Source organism: Amphiura filiformis, chromosome 6 (assembly GCF_039555335.1).
Source record: "Amphiura filiformis chromosome 6, Afil_fr2py, whole genome shotgun sequence".
In the NCBI taxonomy this organism is placed as follows: Eukaryota; Metazoa; Echinodermata; class Ophiuroidea; order Amphilepidida; family Amphiuridae; genus Amphiura; species Amphiura filiformis.
Genome location: NC_092633.1, coordinates 74,828,022 through 74,841,473, shown reverse-complemented (window position 1 = coordinate 74,841,473; position 13,452 = coordinate 74,828,022). Strand labels below are relative to the sequence as shown.

Below are 13,452 nucleotides of genomic sequence, written 5' to 3'. Positions count from 1 at the left end.
TGGAGACGACAAGATTACTCTGAGAATATTCCGTAGTATTGCTTTACAAAAATGTCTTAAATAATTTACATGATGGATAGACTGTATCATCAAAAATAAATGGATGAATGTACTTGAATACAGTAAACATACCCCATCTCTCTGATTGGCCATTGACCTTTTCCCTTGACCAGCGGAGGGACTGATTTGCTGTAGATTTGTTAAGTGCTCAAAAATCGAGGTTGTGGAGTGGTCATATTAGATGTATAACAGTTGAGTGCTGTTATTGGGTGTCACTGGCAAAAGTGAGATTTGAAATATTTTGTGCAACCTAAATGTTTGCTCTTAATAAATGAACATCAAGTTTATGCATCAATTTTGAACATTATTTAGTTTAGTTGAGCTTTATTATGAACTTTTGTTGCTGTTTTGTGAAATTACAAGAAAAGCTAAATATTCAAAAGTTATACCAGCTTAAAAATTCTGTTAGTTGAAAAAATGTAGGCTTACTCTATCATACACTATCGAATGTCATCCAGGTAGATTTCTAGGTTGTAAGAACTTGATTTTTGCATGGTTGATTGGAGGATAGCTACTGAAAAAAGGTTTATAGCCTGTGAAAAACACATTTGCCTGATTGTGTGTATTCTCACTATTCTGTCTCAGATTCTTACAGGTTATTTGCTTGAATTGATACACCATGTGTGGATGATGTGCACAACAAGATTGCAGGGTGTATCAGAAAGAACTATACTGTCGGAAATTGTATATTTTAAATACTTTGATTCCAGATTAAATGCAATTGTACTAATGTCTGGTCACAATCAAATAAATGTCATCTTTTACAAGATGCAAAAAAAAAAAAGAGTTGCAGATGATTTTTGATGTTGATAATTTGACAAATACGCAGGTGATTTGATCCCACAATTAGTACCAAAAAGATGTATCAAGAAAAGTTCTCTTCAGATAAAAAATAATAGAATTACCTTGTTATCTCATGATTCAAAACAAAATAAGTAAGATGGGCAGAGGAGGATCCACCTTTAACTAACATCAAAATATATTGATTAATTTGTGGATGCAGGAAAGTTGAGATAGATCAACTTTCCTGTTCCATGTTACTTACTGGCTTCAGGTTTTCCAGCATGATAGTATCATATTTCCCAATCATAAACTTGTGTCTCAGCCAACATGCATGGAGAAAATATGCATTTGTGATGAAAGAATCTACTTTAGATCTTAATCTGCAGATCAATGCAATCATTTCACTTGTAAATCTACTGATCCAATCCGATTTCTACAATACTAAAAATAACCCATCGTACACTCCTTGACAAATCAATTAGGGTGCCCTTTATAATTGGAGATTATCGACTTTGACTGATGGCAAATAGATGAAACAAGGAAAAACTAGTTGAAACCATCTACCTCTGATGAACATCAGATTAATTGTACTAATTTGTAAATCTGTTACTTTAATTTGTATACTCGTTTGCCACAGGCATGTGGCAGAACAATCATGCTTTTTATATTGAACATGTTTTACCGCGTATAAATAAAGCTATTATTATTATTATTTAATATCCTGTAGTAATTAGCTTCTCAGGTAAAATACAATTAGCTAATTGCTGTTGTAAATTTTGAATCCGAAATACTGATTTTGCATGAAAATGCTTATATTGTTCATTAGATCCACAAATGAAGGGATTTCCCCCATTCTAATTCAGATCAGATAAGGCTGATATCGAACCGATTTGGAAATGCCCAATCTGATCATATCATCACTGATATGCATCATTGATTGTTCCTCATTGGTTAATTATCTGCATATTATCTGAATTTTAACTGAATATCTGGTTATATCCCTCATTTCACTTTTGATGTGTTGGCTTGTTGCCTAAACGACACGACTAAGTAAATGATTATTGTGTGTGAATACATGGTTTTACTACATAAACATTAAAATTCATAAATCTGAAACCACCTCGTTAACTCGCATCAAAAGCTTTTCATTTTTAGAAGCTTCCTTCGAGCTAGTATCAAATTTTGCGGCATAATGGTATCATATTTCCAGTCATGATAATATTTTGTCTCATCTTAATAAGATAGCCAAGATGCATGGCGAACATCCATGCATCATTGATGGGATTTGCTCATTAAGGACAAAATGTGTGGTTGGATGATGGTTGTTTCAAATTACCTGTAATCAAAAGTATAACATTGACCTTTCAAAGATAAATAAGAAGTGACGAGTGATGGCTAGGAGGATGATCGTTTATTTAGTGGCATCATCATTCTCAAACTCCATCTGGAGTGATCAAATGGAAGTTCTGTTTTATTGAAGGAATTGTAATGGAGGTGGTGTGATATTATGCAGAGACCTGTAGATTGTGTCACAGAGGTGTCACAGAGATATAAGAAGAGACATATGTGTGAAAAAGATGAGAATATTTAATAGTCGGGTATCTACCAGGCTTTAATGTGCATCCCCCCAGGACTCTACCAAACCAACTTTTTTAGCTTCCTTTTATGGTCCTATAACACATTCAAGATGTTAACAAAAAATATTTCCCGGCACTCGGCCATATTCAAGGTTATAGGTCAACACAGGGTCAAATTTCAAAGTTGCTCAAATCTGGTTAACAAGCACACCAAATTATTCCTCTCATTGCAAGGATTCAGAAAAAGTATAGTTTGACCTACCTGCGACTTACCGTTCTTGAGTTATAAGCAAAAGGTCCAATTTTGAGCGGTGGTCAGTTTTTTGGCCACACAGGGCCAAAAATTAAAAATGTCGATTTCAACGCAAATGGTCTCAAATTGCTCGTCATGCAAAAGCAAGTCAAAAAGGAATTGTTTGCACTGTCTAAAACGCTTCGTTATTGACAAAATTGGCCATAAAGGTCAATCCCCCATTACAGCCTATTGACCACAACCTATGTTGTGACGTTTCCTAGGTAACGAAACATCCTACATGGTTACAACTATTCCTTATTTGACTTGTTTTTACATAATAAGCAATTTGAGACCAATTTCGTTCAAATTGGAGCATTTTTAATTTTTGGCCCCTATGTGGCCAAAAAAACTGACCACCAGCCAAAATTTGACCTTTTTGCTTATAACTCAAGAACGGTATGTCGCAGGTAGGTCAAACTATACTTTTTCTGAATCCTTGCAATGAGAGGAATAATTTGATGTGCTTGTTAACCAGATTTGAGCAACTTTGAAATTTGACCCCTGTGTTGACCTATAACCTTGAATATGGCCGGAGTGCCGGAAATATTTTTTGTTAACATCTTGAATGTGTTATAGGACCATAAAAGGAAGCTAAAAAAGTTGGTTTGGTAGAGTCCTGGGGATGCACATTAAAGCCTGGTAGATACCCGACTATAAGTTAAGGTTCTTATATGAGGTATGCATATCTCCGACTACCAAGATATCTTATCTGTGTCAATGGGTTTCTATTAAAAACAGTAAGTTTATCTGATGAGAAGAACCCAGGACTGGAGGTTTGTTAAGGGGGTACTACACCCCTGCCAAATTTTATGTCTATTTTTGCATTTTTCTCAAAAATTATAGGGCATTGGTGACAAGTAAAATATGTATATTATAGGGGCAAGGACTACAACTACTGCACTGAAAATTTAGCAACTCAAGGCAAGTAGTTATTGATTTATTGATCAAATATTGGTTTTCCCTCATTTTTTACTGTAACTCCACAACTGTTGTCTGTGCTGAAATAAAATTTCCAGGGCAGTAGTTGTAGTCCTTGCCCCAATAATATACATATCTTACTTGTCCCCAATGCGCTATAATTTTTGAGAAAAATGCAAAAATAAGCACAAAATTGGGCAGGGGTGTAGTACCCCCTTAAACAATGTATGTTGACTCAAACTCTTTCAAAAGTGTGTAATAATATTGCTGTTGAACATCTGCCTGATGATGGTGTGAATGACACACTGTGTATTCACTATTGGTTGCTAGATTTCATTACTCTGTCTTGTCTAGACCACTGGTCTTTGTATAATACATCAGATTATTCTTCTGATTTTAAATATCAACATTTTTAAAATAAAAATTAGAGTTTGTCCAATTTTTCTTCAATAACATTTTTTTGTTTCTTGTGTTTTGTTTCATGTACCTGCTACCACTTGACTGCCTTTGTTTCTGACATCAGGTAAGTGTCATTAATTGATTGATCTATCAAGGTGATCAAAATTGATCATTGGATTAAGGGTGAAATGCTAGAATACAAGTGGGATTCTCTTTTTGTTGAAATGAGGAGTATGTGAAACAAGTTGATTCAATCAGACCAAAGTTGGCAATAATGACAGTAGCCTTTTCAAGATATGACGGACACAATAGGATGGCGCTGCACGAAGTGGGTAAAGTCTTTTGAATTTGCCGGGTTTTACCCAGATTGAAGACTGCCTTCATTTTGTGTACGTCATACTTCGAAAAGGCTAATTGAGATTATAGACACAAATTAAGTAAAAAACATGAAAAAATGGATGTGTGAAAAGTTGATAACTTGCCACCAAGAATGCCAGGACTTTGGAATTTCAACATAAGTTTAGGAACTTATGACTTTGGTCTGAGTGGATCTGATTGTGTCACAATTTTCAGAAGTATCAGAAGTGAATCCATCGTATTTGGAATGTCACTATCTGATTGCTGCTGAAATTGAACTCTGATTTTATTTATTTATTTATTTATTTAAACTTTCTTTACCCAGGGTAGCTCCTTCAATGTCAAACACTGATTTCCAAGGAGGCCCTGCATTTACATTGTGAACAAGAAGCATAATTTTTATATACAGTAATAAATCAGAAAATACATAAATTATAAATGGCACATGAAATTGAAAACAATTGAGAAAACATGAAAATTCAGATTAAAAGACATATTACACTGGTTTTATCAAAAACAACTTCTTAAATTGAGCAATACTCATTGACTTAAAATTACATCTACTATCATTTGGAAGGCTATTCCACAATTTAGTAGCACATGAATGAAATGTTCTTTTACCTGCATTAATATTATATGTTGGTTCAAAAAGAGCAAAGTTGGTTTGATTCCTGGTTCCTTTAGAGTGCATATCATGCATAAAAGTGAACTGAGAGGAAAGGTAACCAGGAGCCATTCCTTTCAGGCATTTGAAGGTGAGTGTTGCCATATAGTTGAACCACCTATCATTTAATTTATTCCAATGAAAAGTACTCATCATGTCATCAATTGGTGTTCTGATATCAGCGGAAAGAATAATACGAGCAAGCCTATTGTGAAGAATTTGGAGGGAGTTGGAGAGCTCAACAGAACAGTTAGACCAAACAGTATTACAATAATCAAAATTAGGCATAACAATTGCATTGGCAAGCATGATGAGGGTATCTTTTGGAATATAAGGTTTGATCTGATCTGATCTGATTGGTTGAATAATTGATTTGATAAATTACCAAATTGATTGATTGAGAGGTTAATGACTGCGCATCAGTTGTTTTGACCTCAGAAAATCACTCGGGCTGCGCCCCTCAGGATATTCCTCGGTTCCAAAGAACAGTGTTTAGAAATTTCACAATACCTGAAAAATAACTGATGCAAAGTCATTAACCTCATTCATAACCATCACTTTTTAAATTCCATTTACGTCACATTTTCATCTTTAAATTTAAAAACAAAATACAATTTTAACTGTATCTTTTGTAAGGAAATACCGTTAGTGACCAATCACTCTGGCGCACAATTATGCAATGTCGAAATACGTCAGTGAGCATCTGCGCAAATTGTTCAAATGCATAATACGTCACGAAACGTGGTCATTGGATAGCGTAATTCTAGCTACGTCACGAGACGCGGTCATTATACTTTTTCAATAGCCTGCATTTGCATCCTCATATTTAAAAGTTATTATCAGTATTGATTGATTAATTTTGGCTTGACCAGTTGAGTTAACCCACCTCTCTTTCTTGAAAACAAACCCGTAATGTTATGCAAATTATGTATACATTTAAAAATACCAATCTAAGCAAAGGTGCAACTTTCAACTTCAAAGCCATAGAAAACTTTTGCTGAGGAGGACGCTCTCAATGTTTTTCAAAATTGTAACACAATTGTAATGTAGTTAATAAATACCCAGAAGAAATCAATTTAGGTGCATTAGTTGTGACAAAATCTGAGAATTTGAATAAAACTATGGAGTATGTAGTTTATTAATTACGATCAAAATATTAGTCAAACACGTATGTAATGCTTATAACACTACGTATATGGCATACTGGACAGTCGTAACATAGTGACACATTGGCGACATAAGCGCTGGCATTAAATAGCGAATGTGTTTGTTGGGCCTAATCTGTTCAGATCAAAATTGAAAGGGGACATATCTGTCAGTGAAAAATAAAATTTTGTAAAAAAGAAAATATTGCAAATCTATTTTTTTATAGAAATGTTATATTATGGATTTAATTTGATCATGTTCCACCAAGTACAAATGTATTTGGATTTTCTTCATAATCCATGTGGAAGAGATGTACAAAGTGAATTTTAACATATCCAGCATGATATTGATTGCAGAATTCCTAAAATTGGCAAAATCTTTTCTAAGTCGTATATTTTGCAGGAGCATGTTGTTAAATTTATGGACATGAAAGTGTGTTAAAATTTTACACATGAAACAACATAGAACCAAGAAACGGTAGGTTGGAAGAGCGTACAACATAGGGCAGACAGACAGACAACATAGTGAACATAGTGCATATTAGGTATTGATTTTTATCATTGAGTTAACAAGAAGACGTTTCAAATATCAAGGGTTACCTCTCTGACCCAATAAGATTAGTGGAACAGATTTAGATTCATATTTTTGAGACAAACTCTTAATAAACAACAGTGATTTGTTTTTTCAACTGATGCTACTTGATGCTATCAATTTTTTTAATGCCAAATAAGGAAAAATTTAAGACAAAAAAATTGTGCAACTTGTAATTTTACACATTCTACATCCTCTTTAGAAGAACAAAATAATAACGCCATTTTGTAAAGTCCGTGTAGAATAGCTTGTAGTTTAGAAATTACGGAGCAGGCACATGTAGTTGTAAATTGTAGTAATTTCAAATGTGAAAAATTATTTGTGAGAAAAATTAGACACTTCTGTGGTGAGAAGTGGGGAAATCCCTTTGTAAAGGTTGTACTTAATCTGTCTCATGAATCAGATACACTGGCCGGCCAATAGAGGGCCCTATTGCTGTGTCTGCTTAGCATTCAGGGAAGCTTTATGCAGCATGGGTTAGTAGTGATAGTCGTCAACAGTTTTATTTGAATGATGGGGATGGTTGGAGTAGGCAAGTTGTTCTGATGTTCTGATGAGTGTGAATGATTTTTAAAGCTGGATGCATATCTTAATAGTGATGTTTCTTGTTGATTGACTACCACTTCAAACCTTCTTGATTTGTATAAAGTTGAATAACCAGATTTTATTTTGTAGTTTTTAAACAATATTTTTAGATGTATATTTCACCTGGGAGTAAATGACTTCAGGTTTCAATTTAAATTGTTAAACCAATATTTAAGACCACAAATTCACCTTAATTTATGTAAAAACTAATTATACCTGCAACTTCAAGTGGCACCATGTGGTAAAACATTATCCCTCTGATCCAATGCATCATCAACACCACTGTCTCCCTTATCATCACTTGTATGCAAGATGTTTCCTCTAGCTAGAAATTAGTTTGTTTAGGAGCAGGTTTTCGAAACAAAATTGGGTGAATTCTGGGAGAGTTTTGGTGGTTTTTGCCATTTTGGATTGTGATTTTAGGGTATTTGAGGGAATTCTTTTTTACTTTTGGATAGGGTGTCTGTCTCCCTCTCCTCTCCCTCTCCTACCACCCTCCCCTCCCTGGCTATGGGCCTGTACTCACCAAATTCCCCAAAATATCGCATTCGGAATGTCTGTAAAATAGGACTTTGATTAAATTTAACATACAAAAGGTAGGATGCGGGTAATATTCAAGAAATCTAAGAAATGAAATGAGCTCTTAAAATTCCTCCTTTCATAGGACTACGACAAGATTACAATTTAACGCATCAGAAGGTCGTAAGTACATAGAACTTATTAATATGCATATGACCTTCTGTCATTCAATTGACAAATTTTAAAAAGAGCAAAAATCACATCCCATGGCAAGAAGTACAGTTGAAAGTGCTTTCCAAAATGCATCCAATACCCCACCACCACATTTGCACTTTTCTGTTGTTTGGTTACAATCAAACAGCAATTGCCCCAAGAATCCATCTCTTCTTTTCATTGCTTTTGAAATAAAAAAAAATAATGTGTAAACTGTATTGATATTAAATTGAATGTATTCCTCCAATATGCGTCCATTTATGTTCTAAGATAAAAATTACTTTTAAATCCTAATTTCATGTAAAAGTAGAAGGCCAGAATGTACAATTGTGATTTTGTCAGTGCTCACGTATACTGATACTATATAACTTGACTCTCAAATGCATCCCATGATCAACAAAACCATGTTTCAGCCACCACTTGCCTTGAAAGTTAAAAATGTGTAACATCGCCCTCTATTGATGATGATAGCTCAGGTATTATTTGGCGCAGTACAGAATCTTACAATATTGTTTGTAAAAGATGGCTCTATTTACATGTGCCAGCACAGCAGGTGATCCACCATCTTGGATAGAGTCTAGAAATATTCCAGGTAATATTATTTCTAACAATCTCAATACTGGCTGTTGTCTTGACGCCCTCACAATTGAAATATCTCGACTATAATATACAAAGAATAGCAATAATTGAATGCTATCTTCAGTAGATAGCAGAATATTTCATATAAAATAAGCAGCTTCAGTCTGATTTTGACTCAACGTTTACTTGTTTTAGAATTACACTTATAAGTAAAATAAAATGAAATTATGCAATGACACTAGAGACATATAACACCACAGGGACATGCATGACTGTTCCTCTGTTAAGTTGCAAATACATGAACTGACTCATTTTCATTATAAAATGAATTATTTATGGACCCCCACTATTCATGTGATAGTAGAAATAGGTTGACAAAACAGGTCATTGAAGTATCATCTCTTTTGATGAAATTAATATCTAAGCAACTGTACACATTTAGAATGCAGCTGTTCTCATTTCAACTGTTTAACTTGTTTGTTTTTACATGGTTGGTCCTTAAGGACATAGGCTTACAGCTTGTAATCTCCTTTGTGGAAAAATACTGAGATCATACATACAAGATGTGTCTGCTTTATTCTCAATTTTGCAAGTATCGCTTTTTAATGTAAACTCAAAATTAAATAGACAGGTCAAACAGGGATGAGGGCCAAGATTTACCAAAAGACTGTCCGCAGCAAGTAAGAAAGACCATCTAAGCATGACGATAACAGTCATCCAATTGCCACTGTATATAGTAGTTTGATCAGCTCGTAATCGGCGGGAATTGTTAGGCTTTTACCACTACACCAAACAGTAGACCCACGTTTAGAGTGATATAGTTGACCTGTCTGGTCTATATTGTGCGTGTTTAAATAAAGACAATAATAGACAAAATATAGGACTTGAATTAATAATTTGTGATACTTATGGCGAGATGTCACAAGATAATTCTCGAAATAAAATATATTGATATTGGTCCGCGATGTTATAAGGCCCGCCAATTACGAGCTGATCAAAGTATACCTGATAATGGTATCCCGGAACGGTATCAGGTCGGTATTCTAAATATTTGCAAGGTGAATAAAATTGTTGAATAATTCTGGAATACTCTGCACACTATGCTCCTTGACCATAACGTATCTAACACTGTATCTAAATTATTATTTGTTGACAATTTTGATCAATTACGTTATTTATAGAAGTTAAAGAAAAGTACAAGCGTAAAGTGACTTTTTGCAATTGAATTGTAGCGTGTTCTTTTTATTAAGTAAATTGTCACGTCAGGTACATGTGTTAATTTGATCAAAGATACACAATTACATTAGGGCATGGGTTAGCTGTAAGGGCTCTTTAACACTTTTCTTTCCTAGGAGGTCAACCTTACATAAATGTGGAAAGTAGATGCTGACAAACCTGTGTATGCATATAAGCAGATTTAGTATCCTGTTTAAAGTTTCCTCGTGATGCATATTATAAACCCTGTGATAAAAATACATGGAAATATTTAGAATGCACTTACATGGGAGACCAGCAAAATGTTTATTTTGCCCATTTGTTAAATTTTACGACAAGTATTTAATTTCTTTGCAATGGCTGTCAAATGTGGGGAATCACTGTGCTAGCAAATGTGGGCATTAGGCTGCGATCACATAGAAGTATACTATTCGGGTATACGGTGCACGTTTTGCAGGTGCACGCGTATAGCTCAAATCGAGCAAGGCAATTTCATAGTACCGGGTCACATAAGGCTACGATCGCATAGAAGTATACTATTCGGGCATACGATGCACGTTTTGCAGGTGCACGCGTATAGCTTAAATCGAGCAAGGTAATTTCATAGTACCGGGTCACATAAGAGCTATTCGAAAAGGCCGTATACCTGCGTATAGTTTAGTATAGTGGGAATCGTATGCGTGTTCGATTTTAGTGCAGCGTATACCGTCCTAATTTTAAAAACCTAAACCATATGTGGGTAAATTCACTTTTTTAATAGATGCACTATCTAATTCTGCACATTATGACACCTCATTGAATGCAATGTGACCTCAAGAAGTAAAGTTACAAGCATTTGATAAGACGAAGAAAATGGGTAAACTGACATACTAAGCTATTAAGCTATCTGAAATACGCTCATTCGATCAGGCTGAGTTCACATAGTATACTCCTATATGAACTCAGCCTGATCGAATGAGCGTATTTCGTATAGCGAATACCGTATACCGTATACTTCTATGTGAGCTCAGCCTTGGGAGAGCAATTTTACTTTTGTAATATGTGAAATATTGTGTGTTTTGTTACATACTTTGTTTTACTGAGTTTGGTAGTTACAGTGGTTTTACACTGTTGTCACGGTTGTTTGATGTGATCATTTATTAATTTATCTTACAAAACATTATTATAATGTTCAATTCTAGACCTGAATAATACCAACAGCTATCACACTAATAAACTGTATAGACACATATATTTTGTAGCAATTTGTAACATAGATTTTCGTTTATATATCAAATTATTCATCTTTTTCTGCTTTTTTTGTGGTAATTTTAATTCTATAAACTGTACATTTGCTATTTACATATATTCTAAATTTAATTTAGCCAAATAATATGTGACACGATCTGGTCCATGGGGGCCAAAGGAGGCATTTTTGAAAATTCAGTTACTCTAATTATTACATTATACATTCAATAGGCTATAATTTACTGAAAACACCAAAGGTCTAGCATACTTGGTTTTAAAGTTACGAAGTTTTTTGATGTCTATTTTCTGATGTATTTTATTGTGTTTTACTCCATATTTTAACCTTTTTTTATCTCAGTTTCAAATTTGCCGCCTTTGGCCCCCATGGACCAGATCGTTGCACATACGCTATACAAAATTGCAACAAAAGTATGGGTATACTTAGAGGGCTAGTGTGGGTATGATGTTTCTGACACACACACAAATATAAAATCCAAAGTTCTAGATGAATGACACATACTAAAAAGAGATACAGCTTCTTCATTTTTATATTGAAGTATTTTCACCCCTGTGACTTCAAGTAGGGGTTAAAACCATTTATTCTCATGTATATTGTAGGAAGTCAATTGATGCAGTGCAAGTGTTAGAATATAACTTAATTAGCACTAGCTATGCAACATCAGCTTGCATTATTTATTCTGTTGGAAAAAAGGGATAGATAGAGCAACCTGTGAAAAACTTGTAATCAATTAAAAAAGGAGCGATCCTGACATGATTTGTAATTAACCGACCAATAAAATGGCAGTAATAATGTCTGGCAATTCTAATGACATTCATTTGTCTGGGTAATTAGCCGCAAATTATTCCTCAATGTGTTGCTATTGGCACAACGATTCACACTAATTATCAATTCATCACTCCGGTTATTTTATCGCAGCACAATTCAATACGGCTTCAAGCGCAAACGTGTCCTTTCATTTGCAGGCGTCTGCTTTTTCATAAATGTTTTGTGTATGCATGCGTCAAAACAACTGGGAGACATGAAGACAATTTGCCTCCATCCCTGAGCAAAGACTTCTCGCTGTAAAGAACAAGCATCAATTATTCAGTCCTTGCTCGGTGGTCTGGTAAGAAAATTGTCTTCAAATTGGTCACGCCTAAATGAAATATTAAAGGCTATCCAGAGTCTTGGCTTATTCCCAGCTTCAAATGTGCACAAGTTCAAATGGTCATAGATTATAGTGCAAGTGTTTGCACCAGCAAAAATGCTAACCCTAAAATGTTCACCCTATACTTAATTTGTCACTTTCTCTTTACTAGTTTGGCTTATTACCAAAGGTTCAAAGGTCATGTCAAATAGGAGAAATTCTCGAAGTAATCAAAGTTGGCTTTTAACGTTTGATCAGACATTGCTTTGACCATGGATATTGTGTAGCTTCGGCCATTTATTAGAGTTGCCTAAAGAGGTCGTGTAGCAACTAGGAGGAAACCGGCCAAATGGCTAAATTTCCCATGTTCGACCTACCGTAACCACTCGGGTATAAGCCCACCCCCCTAGATGGGCAATTTCACTTCAAAAATGGGGGTGGGCTTATAACCGGGGAGGGGCTAGTAGTTGAATTTAAAAATAAGAAAAATCTTCCCCATTTGTATATGCCCAATATATCAGTAATTTCTATCATCTTTGGCCTATGGAATGTTAATTTTTAACTGATATTTTTTTAATATTTGGTCTTAAATGAGAAAGAAAAGCATTGATATGATTTAAGAACTAAGCCAAAATGACTACCCGAGTGCACCCTTGTTCCCCGAATGGTTTGAAAAACAGGGGGTGGGCTTATAGCCGAAGGTGGGCTTATACCCAAGTTGTTACGGTAATTACTGCCTGGGCGCCTAAGTCAGTCTCTCTTGGAGATGAAATGCAAATCAAATTTGGAATTTACATACACTACATCTGGAGGCAAATTCTAATGCTGGAAAGTTGTCCCTAATAGAGCCGTCAAAGTGACATGACAGAGGTCAAAAGCATTTTGTAAAAATTATCAAATTGACCAAATTTGCATCTTTGCAATTCACAAAAGTGATACATTAAGGGGGTACTACCCCCCTGGCCAATTTTGTGCCTATTTTTGCATTTTTCTCAAAAATTATAGCGCATTGGTTACAGGTAAGATATGTATATTATAGGGGCAAGGACTACAACTACTGCACTGAAAATTCAGCAACTCAAGGCAAGTAGTTACTGATTTATTGATCAAATATTGGTTTTCCTTCATTTTTGACTGTAACTCCACAACTGTTGTCTATGCTGAAATAAAATTTCC

At 34.8% G+C, this 13,452-nt stretch overlaps 1 protein-coding gene across 7 annotated transcripts in view; it reads left to right on the top strand.

Annotated features, from left to right (window-relative positions):
• The window catches only part of LOC140156026 (disks large homolog 1-like), a 194,889-nt gene that overhangs the window by 85,326 nt on the left and 96,111 nt on the right, over nucleotides 1-13,452 (top strand). The gene's annotated exons all lie outside the window — the stretch shown is intronic.